Source organism: Pan troglodytes, chromosome 1 (assembly GCF_028858775.2).
Source record: "Pan troglodytes isolate AG18354 chromosome 1, NHGRI_mPanTro3-v2.0_pri, whole genome shotgun sequence".
NCBI classification, from domain to species: domain Eukaryota; kingdom Metazoa; phylum Chordata; class Mammalia; order Primates; family Hominidae; genus Pan; species Pan troglodytes.
This window is the reverse complement of record NC_072398.2, coordinates 95,290,235-95,305,184: the sequence shown is the minus strand read 5'-3', so window position 1 is coordinate 95,305,184 and position 14,950 is coordinate 95,290,235. Positions and strand designations below refer to the sequence as shown.

The window sequence follows — 14,950 nt, the reverse complement described above, 5'->3', positions numbered from 1 at the left end:
GCAGTGGCTCACGCCTGTAATCCCAGAACTATGGGAAGTCAAGACGGGCGGATTATGAGGTCAAGAGATCGAGACCATCCTGGCCAACATGGTAAAAACCCCGTCTCTACTAAAAATACAAAAATTAGCTGGGCATGGTGGCGCAGGCCTGTAGTCCCAACTACTCAGGAGGCTGAGGCAGGAGAATCGCTTGAACCCAGGAGTCGGAGGTTGCAGCGAGCCAACAATGCGCCACTGCACTCCAGCCTGGCAACAGAGCGAGACACTGTCTCCAAAAAAAAAAAAAAAAAAAAAAAGACATCATACTAAACTGAGCAGAATTATAATTTCTAAATGAATGCTGATCCCCTAATTGCCAATGAAAGACACAATCACTACAACTGAACCCCAAAATTGTAACACTTGCAATGCATGGACACTTAGAACAATCTCTAATTTTTCCTTCCTTCCATGTGCTGTTTGACTGTCCTTTTGTACAATTCTAACTCTGGCAGATGGCAGGGAAAGAATACTGCATTTTGATAATATCATACTAAACAGAAAAGAAGAAATAAAAAAGAAGGGGGAGTCTCGAATGAGTAGTTAATAGATATTACTTGCTCTATTATCTGGCTTTTTGCTTCTCCTTAAGAACAACCCCTCTCCCCCACCCACCCTTATACCCTTGGCAATTCTGAATGATTAGAAACAGTCGGCCAAGCGCAGTGGCTCACGCCTGTAATTCCAGCACCGTGGGAGGCCGAGGCAGGCGGATGACTTGAGGTCAGGAGATCGAGACCAGCCTGACCAACATGGTGAAACCCTGTCTCTACTAAAAAAAAATTACAAAAATTAGCCGGGTGTGGTGGTGGGCACCTGTAATCTCAGCTTCTCGGGAGGCAGAGGCACAAAAATCACTTGAACCTGGGAGGCAGGGGTTGCAATGAGCAAAGATCACACCACTGCACTCCAGCCTGGGCTACCAAGTGAGACTGTCAAAAACAAAAACAAACACAAAAAACAAAAAAGCCATACAATGTGGCCTGTCCCCTGCCTCCTTGCTCCTCACCCCTAAGTATCTTAACAAACTACAGCTGTAAAATCCAGGAGGCATTTCTCTTTTAATCATTCTTTTCTCAAGCACATACACCTTTGAATGGGAACAGAAAGAAGAGACCCACCAGCCTGGACAACACAGGAAGACCAAATTTCAATAAAAAATACAAAAATTAGCCAGGTGTGGTGGTACACGCCTGCAGTCCCAGCTACTCAAGAGGCTGAGTTGGGAGGATAGCTTGAACCCAGGAGGTCAAGGTTGCAGTGAGCCGTGATCACATCACTGCACTCCAGCTTGTGTGACAGAGACCCTGTCTCAAAAAAATAAAAAAATAAAAAAGGAGATCCAGGACAGTTACTACTTCTACTAGGAACATGGTCAATAACACTTGCACACAGAAGCTCTCTCGTTTTGCCACAACACAAATACCTTTTTCTTTCTAAGACAGCAAGGAAAAAAGTGTATGTGTGGATGTGTCAAAAGGGTATTTTTCTTGCTCTAAGCCTCCCCCGTCCCTCTCCTTGTCCATCAGCCCAAGCAAGCAGAGATGACGCAGACTTCCTTATATAATGGCCTGTGATTTCCTAGACTGCAGGCCTTTCCCTTTGTGTTCTGTATACACTTACACACACGAGCGCGCGCACATTCTCATTGCTTTGCAGCCCCTGGCATGATGCCAACACTCAGTCAGCTGGTTGACTCCATTCACAGAGCAGGGTTGGAGCTGACATGGAAAAGGGGAGGGGTAGAGAGGGTAAGGGGGAGGCTAGAACCATCACTGCTACAGACAAAAGAAATTTTAAAAAGGGGAGGAAGGAGAAAGAGAAAACCTTAATATAACACTCTCCTTATTGCTTCAGCTTGAAGACAACTAGAAGCCAGAGACCCTTACCATTATAGCAAATGGATGAAACAGAGGGAAAGAAGATCCAAACCGAAAGGAGCTTTGTATGAGAAACAATAATTCTGCAACAAATTTTTTTAAAGCAACAGTGTTTATTACTTCAATCCCATTAGAAACCTCAGCATATTACCTTCTACACATAGCCAAAAACTACTAGAAAGAACTCAAAGAGATTTCGAGTTTCTGCTTTTAGCAAAGAAAAATAAGGATTGGGGAGGGCAAGACAGTTAAAACTACTTAGAGGTATACATTTTTCCGTTCCTTCCTCTAGCTTCCAGAAAAGTGAGAGAGATAAGAAATAGAGAAAGAGAACAGAAAAAGGAGGAAAATAATGAGATGGGTTTAGGTTTTTTTCGTGTATGTGTGTGTGTGTGTGTGTGTGTGTGGAGGGTCGTGTGTGTGTGGAGGGTCCCCTTTCTTTCTCTTTTCTATCGTCTCTTTTCTACCGTAAGAGAAGCTCTTTCTGTAGCACAGAGGTGGCCCCCATGCGTGCCAGCCCCCTTGAGAGCCCTGCACAAACCCGGTCTCCAAGCGGGCACTGCCCTGCCAATCACATGGTGTACTGTTATATTAAACAAAAGAAACAGGGGGATGCTTACTTTTACCCATGATGCCTAGCGGGGGCAGGAGGGAGGGAGAGAAAAACCAGTTGTAGCCGGTTTATAACCTCAGGACATGGAATTATCTCTTAATTTTTAAAAGTCATTTGTGGTACAAAAAAGTCTGTTAGTCTCCCCACCCTAACTATCCCCCCATCATTGCGGCCTAGTGCCAAACTTTGTCTTCATGAATGAGAGCTAGTTTCCTCTCAAATCATGATGCTTTAACTGTTTAGTTTCCAAAGCCAACATCCAAGATAGGAAATCGCAGCATCAGTACCAAAGCACACCCCAAATTACAACAAAATGAAGACATACTGCCCACCAAACTTCTTTTCTTTATCCCTATTGCTAGTGCTAGGGAACAGGTACTAATAAGACAGCAGGTGTATTCACTAATTTTTCTTTTTTCCTGAAGCTGTCCCACAGATAGGACATCTGATTTAACCCGATCCATTGACACCGTTCAGGGCAGCTGAATCCGCACCTAACACAAAGCATAGCAAGGTTTCACAGCAAAGTAGTCAAGACAGTACCCATGCATTCTTTAAAAACAGCTTAGGCCTTTGTTATGTATATTTTACTGCAATTTAAAAAATTTTTAATGCTTTAAGCCCAGCCATAGTATGATTGCAATATTATTCCACTTTCCTGTGTCATAGCTAGAACACTTTACTCTTTGCATTCTAGCACCTCCTCACCTACCACATCCCACTTACCACACACACATCCCTATGTCATTCTATAGACAAATCCAGATGCTAGACATACCTAAGCCTGGTCTCTGATTAACTTTCCCTTTTCTGTTTTAGAGCAACTTGTTCCAATCATTTTATAAGGACTTTTCACTTCCCCAAAGTGCTGATATGGGGTCAGAAAATAGTGGGGAAGAAATCTAAGCAAACCAAAGAGGAAGAAGGGCAATGGTAATTGTTTTCTTGGAGGTCTATTGGCTGAGGACCTTTGCTCTAGGATCTTTCTCTATCTGATCAACTAGTTATAAATTGTAACAAGGAATAACAAGGGGGGAGGGATTTTCTTACTTTTCAACTGATATCTCCCATGAATATGTCATTCCAAATGCTTGCCTCATTTGGACCTCTGAAATTCACATCATAATTACTGCCTCCATCAGAGTCTCTCACAAAGCCCTTGTTCTCAAATATTAAAGTTTCCAGCAAACATGGAGAAAAATAATCTTCACCCTACGCAAAAATATTATTTCTAAATAAAAGTTTTCCTGAGCCACATAATATTAACTTCAATTTTCAGAAAACTAACACCGGCGAGCTAAATCAAAACTAAGTAGTACTGGCCACTGGCATAAGAAATTCAACAATTTACAAACTACAAAGGAAAACCCTTTATCTACAACACAAGCTGAGCTTCAAGTGGTTGATACCGTACTATCTCAGTCACAATAAGGTCCTCTTAATAGGAGACCATCAGAGGTATCCAGATCTAGACACTGCTATGATTTTACAACATAAAGGAAAACATGATAAATGTCGCAAGCAAAATAGATTATTTCTTCTCATTCATCACATTTCCACAGGAAACCAATTATGAATTTTAAACTGAAGCTCACTAGTTCCATGTTGATGATGGTAAGTATGATTGTCTATTTTTTAACAACCCATTCAAAGATAATTCCCACGTAAGTCTGCTGAATACATCTGACTGCACTGGTCTTTTTTTTTTTCTTTTTTATCAGTTTTTAATATAAAAAGCTTAGATACAATTAAGCTGTCTGTAGCAATTACCATTGATTGCCATGAGTTAAATCTTCAACATTGTAGAGGCTGAGGCAGTACTCTACATTTACTATATCTCCCTCTATATGTTGGATTGATTAGTAGTCCAGAGGTACCTTCAGAGCCTTGGAAAATTAAGAACTATATAGTAGGCAGAGACCCTATTCTTTTCAGCTAAATCATACTCACCCAAAACCGAAGTACTTAATTGTGTGAGGTGAAAACTAAATTTAAAAATACTTCCTCTTTGCCAGGCATGGTGGCTCACGCCTATAATCCCAGCACTTTGGGAGGCTGAGGTGGGCAGACCACCTGAGGCCCGGAGTTCGACACCAGCCTGGCCAACACGGTGAAACCCCATCTCTACTAAAAATACAAAAATTAGCCGGGCGTTGCGGGCACAGTGGTTCATGCCTATAATCCCAGCGCTTTGGGAGGCCGAGGCGGGCAGATCACGAGGTCAGGAGATCGAGACCATTCTGGCTAACACGGTGAAACCCGTCTCTACTAAAAATACAAAAAAGTTAGCCGGGCGTGGTGATGGCGGGTGCCTGTAGTCCCAGCTACTCCGGAGGCTGAGGCGGGAGAATGGCCTGAACCCGGGAGGCAGAGCTTGCAGTGAGCCGAGATCGCTCCACTGCACTCCAGCCTGGGCGACAGAGCGAGACTCCACCTCAAAAAAAAAAATTAGCCGGGCATGGTGGCAGGTGCCTGTAATCCCAGCTACTGGGGAGGCTGAGGCAGGAGAATCGTTTGAACCTGGGAGGATGACGCTGCAGTGAGCCGAGATCGTGCCACTGCACTCCAGCCTGGGGGACAAGAGTGAGACTTCATCTCAAAAACAAAAACAAAAAAACTTCCTCTTGGTAAATATCACTCAAGTTGTGATACCCTAAAGAATACCAAATTATCTAAAGTTAAGAAAAAGATCTACATTCACTGAGCATTTAATGCACTAAGCCAGGAAGGTAGGATCTTTTCTCCATTTTCTTTTTATTTATTTCTTTTTTTCGAGACGGTCTCGCTCCGTTGCCCAGCTGGAGTGCAATGGTGCGATCTCAGCTCACTGCAACCTCTGCCTCCCGGGCTGAAGCAATTCTCCTGCCTCAGCCTCCCAAACAGCTGGGATTACACGGGCCTGCCACCACACCCAGCTAATTTTTGTATTTTTAGTAGAGACAGGGTTTCACCATGTTGGCCAGGCTGGTCTCAAACTACTGGCCTGAAGAGATCCTCCCGCTTCGGCCTCCCAAAGTGCTGAGATTACAGGTGTGAGCCAATGTGCCCAGCCCTGTTCTCCAACTTCTGGATATGGAAATTAATTCAGTGAAATTTTAAAAAGCTTAAATGAAGTCACTCATACAGCTCACAATTAGAGGCTGGCTCCAAAGCCCATATGCTTTCCGCTATACCACGATGCCTTGAGCATTTCTCAGCACTCAAAAGCCCAGTTCTCCAGGGTAACCATGCTTGCCTTGCCAATCTCCACTTTACCCACTGGATTAAAGAAAATATTAGCCAAATATGATGGAAGTAAAAACATATAAACTCTCTGACAGACATGTATGATCTCCACTCATAGATGATTTCACCCAGGACTACTTCTGAAAAGCTAAGGACATGAGCTTCAAGTCAGTGACAAGTAAAGGAAAAATATTTAAATTTTAAAAAGGGGGCTGGGCATGGTGGCTCACACTTGCAATCCTAGCACTTTGGGAGGCAGAGGTGGGTGGATCATCTGAGGTTAGGAGTTCGAGACCAGCCTGGCCAACATGGTGAAACCCCGTCTCTACTAAAAATACAAAAACTAGCTGAGTGTGGGCTGGGCGCGGTGGCTCATGCCTGTAATCCCAACACTTTGGGAGGCCAAGGTGGGTGGATCACGAGGAGATTGAGACCATCCTGGCTAACATGGTGAAACCCCATCTCTACTAAAAAGACAAAAAAATTAGCCGGGCGTGGTGGCAGGCACCTGTAGTCCCAGCTACTCGGGAGGCTGAGGCAGGAGAATGGTGTGAACCCAGGAGGCGGAGCTTGCAGTGAGCCAAGACGGCGCCACTGCTCTCCAGCCTGGGCGACAGAGCAAGACTCCGTCTACAAAAAAAAAAAAAAAAAAAAAAAAAAAAAAAAAAAGGAAGACTAAAGATCTAAAGATGTACAACCTAGATACAAAAAGAATTTGATAAATGCTGTCTGGGAGGATTAAATCACAAAGAATAGCATAAGAAAAGAGGTGATATCCAGGCTTAGGCAACAGAGTTCAAATTGATTGCAACTGAATGCTTAAAGGTACTCCTACAAAAGAAATATAAACTTCATAGAACCACTTAACAAAAACTCAGTAATATCATAAACTGGCAAAAACAGTCGTTATCTTTGCCCTTTACAAATTTTATAAATAACTTGTTAAATCTTTGTCCCTATTTTAACATACAGTCATGTGTTGCTTAACAACAGGGATACATTCTGAAAAATACATGATTAGGTGATTTCACTGTTGTGTGAACATTGTAAAGTGTATTTAAACAAACCCAGATGGTATAGCCTATTGCTCCTAGGCTATAAACCTATATAGTATAGTCTGTTACTATACTGGCAATTATAACACAATGGTAAGTATTTGTTTAAACATATCTAAACATAGAAAATGTATGGCAAAAGTATGATGTTACAACCTTATGGGACTACCATTACGTGAGGCATGACTGTATATCCTTGGACTCAGCAATCAGATCAGTATTAGAACCATTACAAACACTGAAAAATAGTTTTTTATCCTTTTTTTTTTTTTTTTTTTTTTTTGAGACGGAGTCTCGCTCTGTCACCCAGGCTGGAGTGCAGTGGCGCTATCTCAGCTTAGTGCAAGCTCCGCCTCCCGGGTTCACGCCATTCTCCTGTCTGAGCTTCCCGACTAGCTGGGACCTCAGCCTCTCGACTAGCTGGGACTACAGGCGCCTGCCAGCACGCCCGGCTAATTTTTTTTTTTTTTCGTATTTTTAGTAGAGACGGGGTTTCACTGTGTTAGCGAGGATGGTCTCAATCTTCTGACCTCATGATCCGCCCACCTCAGCCTCCCAAAGCGCTGGGATTACAGGCATGAGCCACTGCGCCTGGCCGAAAAATAGCTGTTTTTTTAAAAAGCCAACATTATGCTGAAACATGGCTAAATGGTTAACTTACACTTAAAATTATTCACTGGTGTCCAATAATACAAGCCAAAATTTGTTTATCTAGCTGTTAGTCCTCTCCTACTTCTTATAGTCCTGTCTGCTTTGAGTCGGTCCAGTCTATTTGGAGAAATCAGATCACAATGCTTCAAAATTACTATTACAACAACAAATCAGATCACAGAACAGCCAAACCCCATTCATATGGTCAAAAAGTTACATTTTTTCTTCATTAAACAGAAAATAGCTCAACTAGTCAAAAGAAAACATCAGTTCTTTGGAGATGAGGATTCCTCTCCACATGTTTAGAAATAGCACACCAGGCAATCAAGCACTAATACAAAGAAAACCATTTGCTTTCCCAATCCCTGATACACAAATTGGGAATTACACCCAAGCTAATGTGCACTGCTGAGTTCTCTGGAAAAAGGCAGTTTAGTCTAACAAGGGAAGTCAGTTTTCAATCACTTGGGAGTTACAAATCAATGACTGATTGATTGACAAGTAAGTGTCTACCACTATTTGGGAAGATGTATTTATCAAAATTTTGGCTAAAGTAAAAACTAGGTACACTACCTTATAATGCAGAATATGGACTGGGTCTTAACACAGACACAAGAAATGAGAACAAGACTTCGAGTCCTGAGACAGCATTTAAATTAGGGAGTACTGTTCTCAAAGTAGTACTCCTATTTTATTTTTTTTAAAGAGACAAGGTTTCGCTGTGTTGTCCCAGTGGCTGGGACTAAGGTGTGTGCCACTGTACACAGTCAAAGCATATTCCTTAATGTGTTAACTCATTATGGGTTTACAGGAAGTAAGATAACTGTGGAGGCCTTCAAGACTTCTACTGACTCAAGTATTGCAAATAAGCATAAAAAATTACTGCAGGCTGGGTGTGGTGGTTCATGCCTGTAATCCCAGTACTCTGGGAGGCCAAGGCGGCTGGATCACTTCAGGACAGGACAGGAGTTGGAAACCACCGTGGCCAACATGGTGAAACCCTGTCTCTACTAAAAATATAAAAATTAGCCGGGCATGGTGGCAGGCACCTGTAATCCCAGCTATTCAGGAGGTTAAGGCAGGAGAATCACTTGAACCTGGGAGGCGGAGGTTGCAGTGAGCTGAGATCACGCCACTGCACTCCAGCCTGGGCAACACAGTGAGGCTCTGTCTCAAAAAAAAAAAAAATTACTGCCATATACTACTCAATGACTTAATCATCATACAGGAACAGAGAAAGTAAACAGATCAACTTTTTCATTTATCATACAGCACAAGATGTGTCTAGGCCAATCTCTTCTGTAAGGGTGGTATACATTTTCCTAAGGCAACTGGGGGATTCCACTGCCTATCCTTGGGAAAAAAAAACATGAAAATCATATGGAGCATTATATTAGTATTTAATACCTACAGAATAATTTCTGTCTTCCAAAAGACAAAGTATCTCTAGTAGTGTCTACAAGATAGTACCTAACTAGAATAGTCCTAAATCCCTAACTTATTCTCATCCTGTATCAGCAGCATGCTATTGATTCCCAGTGATGAGGTGTGCAAATACTTCATTTCTTAATACTTGATTGCTGATTATTTTCATTCACTCCGATCTGTACCTTCCCTCTATCTTTGCAGGGGGACCAAGTTCTTTTTAGGCAAGTCACAAATGTTCATACTTTTCTGACAATAAAAATTAAACTTGAACATCTAAATGTGCTAACAACTGTTATCAACTAAGTGCCACAGACGAAAGAGAAAGTAGTTTTAGTAGTCACGTTTATCTCTTTTGCCAGAGTTTCCAAGCACTTGAGTTCTACTTTTTGGCCTGGCTTTTTGCTGTTACTAAGTATCTAAGTGTCTCTTCCTCTCTAGCGTTCCAAGAGTAGAAATCCCAGCTTATCAACAGTTTCACTTAGAGCTTCAGACATTTTACTCTACATTAAGCTTCTCATCTTTCACTTCTGTTGTGAAGGTTGCTCTTATCTTTATCCTCTGAAATCATAAACAATGCAAAAAAGAAAAAAATATATAGCTACCCTCTATATAGTGACGTTCTACTCAATCTCTGACTTAAGAGCCCCAAACCATGAGGAGTAATAATAGAAAACCTAAGACTAAAATGTAAGTTATCACAGCCATACAGTCAGTGACTTCCATAAATCTTTTAATTTGCCCTCCACTTTAATAATCACCTCACTGAATTGCTATGTTCAACAGGCTATACTAGAACTAGATCTAATTATTGAATAAAAATAGAATGTATCAGGCCGGGTGTGGTGGCTCACCTGAGGTCGGGAGTTCGAGACAAGCCTGACCAACATGGAGAAAACCTATCTCTACTAAAAATACAAAATTAGCAGGGCGTGGTGGCACATCCCTGTAATCCCAGCTACTCGGCGGGCTGAGGCAGGAGAATTGCTTGAACCCAGGAGGCGGACGTTCTGGTGAACCAAGATCGTGCCATTGCACTCTAGCCTGGGCAACAAGAGCGAAACCCCGTCTCCAAAAAAAAAAAAAAACACAAAAAAAACAAAGAATGTACCATGTATATTTATAAATCACTCTGGGCAGGCAAGTTCAGAATTTACTTCACTCAAACTTGGTAGACTTGTGAGCCATCCAATTATCGGAATTTCAAGACAATCACACAATTAACCCCCCTCATAATTACACTAATGAGAAAGATGGAGACAACAGAAAAGGAAACAGCTGGCAAGAGGAAAGTTGTAGATGCGTGAACGTCAAATTTAAAATACACTCACATGTTACTTATTTTCATATGTTCTCTATTTTCAACATTAAAATTAACTGTAAAGAATAGCAAAATGTTAGTAATTTTTGAAGCTTGTGGTGGGCACATGAAAGTTAATTACTTTGTACTCTATTTGGGTATGTAAGTTCTTCAGAATACAAAATAAAAAAAGTCACAGGAAATTTACAAACATCTACATTATCAATAGAAAGATAAGAGGCCAGTGGGGCGCGGTGGCTCACGCCTGTAATCTCAGCACTTTGGGAGGCCAAGGTGGGCAGATCACCTGAGGTCGGGAGTTGGAGATCAGCCTGACTAACATGGAGAAACTTGTCTTTACTAAAGATACAAAAAATTAGCCAGGCATGGGGGCATGCCTGCAATCCCAGCCACTCGGGAGGCTGAGGCAGAAGAATCACTTAAACCCGGGAGGCAGAGGTTGCAGTGAGCCAAGATCACGCCATTGCACTCCAGCCTGGGCAACAAGAGCGAAACTCTGTTTCAAAAAAAAAAAAAAAGAAAAAAAAGAAAGATAAGAGGCCTGGTGTGGTGGCTCACGCCTGTAATCCCAACACTATGGGAGGCCGAGGCGAGTGATCACAAAGTCAAGAGATCAAGACCATCCTGGCTAACACAGTGAGACCCTGTCTCTCCTAAAAATACAAAAAATTAGCCGGGCGTGGTGGCACGCACCTGTAGTCCCAGCTACTCAGGAGGCTGAGGCAGAAGAATCGCATAAACCCAGGAGGCAGAGGTTGCAGTGAGCCAAGATCACACCACTGCACTCCAGCCTAGGCGAAAGAACAAGACTCCGTCTCAAAAAAAAAAAAAAAAAACGACAGAACAAGAAACAGGCTTTCTTGCTTCCCAGCCAGCCTGGCAGCTGCTCTTGGTTGGGGGCCATCCTGAACCTAAGACAGAAAGCTGGTGGCCGCAGAGGATGAAAAAGCGGCTGGAGTTGATCAACTCTAGGCTCCAACTTATTTAAAGTGAAATTGGTCATCCTCACCAACTGCCCATCTTTAAGGAAATCCAAAATAGAGTACTAAACACCATGTTGGCCAAAACTGGCATCCATCATTACAGTGACAATAACTGTAAGGCATGCAGAAAATACTACAGAGTTTGTACACTGGCTATCGTTAAGCCAGGTGATTCTGGTATCATTAAACGCATGCCAGAACAGACTGGCAAAAAGTAAACCATGCAAAATTTTTCTTTAATAAAATGTGCCGACAGGTGCGGTGGCTCACACCTATAATCCCAGCACTTTGGGAGGCCGAGGTGGGAGGATCACCTGAGGTCAGGAGTTCAAGACCAGCCTGACCAACATGGCAAAACCCCGTCTCTACTAAAAATACAAAAATTAGCCAGGTGTGGTGGTGGGCACCTGTAATCCCAACTACTCAGGAGGCTGAGGAAGGAGAACTGCTTGAACCTGGGAGGCGGAGTTTGCAGTGAGCTGAGATTGCACCATTGCACTCCAGCCTGGGCGACAGTGAGATTCCGCCTCAAAGAAACACACAAATAAAAAAGGAAAAGAAAGGAAAGGAAAAAGGGAAGGGAAAGGAAAGAAAGAGGTGAAAAAAAAAAGGAAACGGAAGAAAAAAGGGAAGGCAGCCGGGAGTGGTGGTTCATGCCAGTAATCCCAGCATTTTGGGAGGCCAAGGTGGGTGGGTCACCTGAGGTCAGCAGTTCAAGACCAGCCTGGCCAGCATGGTGAAACCCCATCCCTACTCAAAATATAAAAAATTAGCTAGGTGTGGTGGCGGGCGCCTGTAATCCCAGCTACTTGGGAGGTTGAGGCAGGAGAACTGCTTGAGCCCAGGAGGCAGAGTTTGTAGTGAGCTGAGATCGTGCCACTGCACTCCAGCCTGGGCAACAAAAGTGAAACTCTGTCTCATTAAAAAAAAAAAAAAAAAAAAAAAAAAGAGGTGGGGGGAGAGGCAAAGGGAAGGAAAAAGGAGAGGGGAAGGGTAAGAGGAGGGAAGTATGGGGGGGGAGGGGAGGGAAAAGAAGTAGATTAAGTTCTGTCTCCAAAGAAAGAGATGTCCTTTTTTACTGTAAACTTTTTCCAATTGTAAATTCTGTACCATGTGCATATATCACCTATCCAAAAACTGACTAAAATTTAAAAATAAAAGGAATGGCTAGATTTAACATAATTACTAAAAGACATAAGCACAATGAAAATTAGGGACAGAGTTTATGGCCGGGTGCAGTGGCTCATGCCTGTAATCCTAGCACTTTGGGAGGCTGAGGCGGGCGGATCATGAGGTCAAGAAATCGAGACCATCCTGGCCAACATGGTGAAACCCCGTATCTACTAAAAACACAAAAATTAGCCAGGCATGGCGGTGGCAGACGCCTGTAGTCCCAGCTACTCGGGAGGCTGAGGCAGGAGAATTGCTTAAACCCAGGAGGCGGAGGTTGCAGTGAGCCGAGATCATGTCACTGCACTCTAGCCTGGCAACAGAGTGAGACTCCGTCTCAAAAAAAAAAAAAAAAAAGAAAAGACAAGACAATTAGGGACAGAATCCCCAGGCCTAGCTAGAAGCAGCATAAGTCACTCACAAAACTCAAAAGTAAAACAGGTAACAAGACTATTATAGTATATAGAACACTACCACTAGTTAAGGTAAGACACACTAAAGGCTAAAGATCAGATATCTAGGAAAAAAGATCTAGCTGACCAAATATTAAACATACTAAATAAGTATTCCCTCCTATTGAATCCAAGGGAAAAATAAATAAACTGATAAGTAAAGGGGTCTTTCAGGGTCAAAGCATCATCACTCACCTAGAACTCTCTAGACTGTAGAGGGATACATGAATACATAGCTGCTCATAACAACTGACTAGTAAATGGTCAAGGAGTTTAAAATCAGAATTGATGGATAAGATATGCCAATGTGAAATTCTGGACATTCATCGCTTCTGTCCAACAATATTATAAAATAATTTTGTCATCAAAATGGGCCCAACATTAGACAGTATCCAGTAGACTTGTAAGAAACCTTTTTTTTTTTTTTTTTGAGACAGTCTCCCTGTGTCACCCAGGCTGGAGTGCAGTTGTGCCATCTTGACTTATTGCAACCTCTGCCTCCCGGGTTCGGGCAATTATCCTACCTCCGCCTCCCAAGTAGCTGGGACTACAGGCACGTGCCACCACGCCTGGCTAATTTTTGTATTTTTAGTAGAGACGGGGTTTCACAATGTTGGCCAAGCTGATCTTGAACTCCTGACCTCGTGATCCACCCGCCTCGGCCTCCCAAAGTGCTGGGATTATAGGTGTGAGCCACTGCGCCCGGCCAAGAAATCTTCTTTATTGAAATGAGGGAAGAAAATATTCATGCAGAGGAGTGGATCAAGTTCTGTGAAGCTGTACCTAAACACAGTACAAGAGGAAAAACCTGTCTGGTCTGGATTTTACCTAGAGGAAACTTCTAGCAGTCTATTAGCTGAGATTTGCCCATTAGCATTGAGGAGCACATGGAACCTACAGGAAAAACAGTGACACTTTTCTTCAATTCAGTGACATAAAGATTTGTCAAAATTCTGACTGTTGTTACGAGGATTTGGTATAGTAGGCAGGTTTATCATTTTACAGGGCAGTAAATATTCACCTTAAAAAGTTTATCCCAGCTGGGCACGGGCCGGCTCACATCTGTAATCCCAGCACTTTGGGAGACTGAGGCAGGCAGATCACTTGAGCCCAGAAGTTTCACACCAGCCTGGGTGACATGCCGAAACCCAGTCTCTACAAAAAAAGACAAAAAGTTAGCTGGGCAGGGTGGCACATGCCTGTAGTCCCAGCTACTCAAGAGGCTGAAGTGGGAGGATTGCTTGAGCTGCAGGAGGCAGAGGTTGCAGTGAGCCGAGATCACAACACTGCACTCCAGCCTGGGCAACAGAGCAAGACTCTGTCTCAAAAAAAAAAATAAAATAAGTTTACCCCTTCCCCTAAGTAAATCTGAACTTTTAGAAAAGTTTATTCTTGGCCAGGCACACTGGCTCATGCCTGTAATCCCAGCACTTTGGAGGCCAAGGTGGGTGGATCACAGGGTCAGGAGTTCGAGAACAGCCTGGTCAACATGGTGAAACCCCACCTCTACTGAAAATATAAAAATTACCCAGGCATGGTGGCAGGTGCCCGTAATCCCAGCTACTCAGGAGGCTGAGACGGGAGAATCGCTTGAACCTGGGAGGCGTGGGCTGCAGTGAGCCGAGATCGCACCACTGCACTTGGCCTGGGCGACAGAACAAGACTCCATCTAAAAAAAAAAAAAAAACCCAAAAAATGTCCCCATACTAACTGGAACCACTATATTAAACACCACCAACATGACTTTATCTTCAAGGAGGTTTGTGGCAATTATTACCAAGTCTCAAGCTTGTAGTTGAACACAAATACTACCAGAGGAAGTCAGAATAGTGGCTACCTGTTGGAGTGGAGGAGGGTAATGACTAGGAGAGAACATAAAACAGACTTCTGGGACTGGGCATGTGGCTTACGCTTGTAATCCCAGCACTTTGGGAGGTTGAGGCGGGCAGATCACTTGAGGTCAGGAGTTCAAAACCAGCCTGGCCAACATGGTGAAACCTCGTCTCTACTAAAAATACAAAAATTAGCCAGGTGTGGTGGCACACGCCTGCAGTTCCAGCTACTCAGGAGGCTGAGGCAAGAAAATCGCTTCAACCCAGAAGGCAGAGGTTGCAGTGAGCTGAATTCGTGCCGCCG

The 14,950-nt window shown here is 43.2% G+C and overlaps 1 protein-coding gene across 11 annotated transcripts in view; it reads right to left on the bottom strand.

Annotated features, from left to right (window-relative positions):
- GATAD2B (GATA zinc finger domain containing 2B) overlaps window positions 1-14,950 on the bottom strand; it is a 118,209-nt gene that overhangs the window by 74,177 nt on the left and 29,082 nt on the right. Inside the window, exon 2 of one of the 11 annotated variants that reach the window (XM_009432378.5) lies at window positions 13,836-13,969. The exons of the other annotated variants lie outside the window; for them this stretch is intronic. The gene's annotated coding sequence lies outside the window, so the exon portion shown is untranslated. The remainder of the gene's footprint in view (window positions 1-13,835; window positions 13,970-14,950) is intronic. 11 annotated transcript variants of the gene reach the window in all.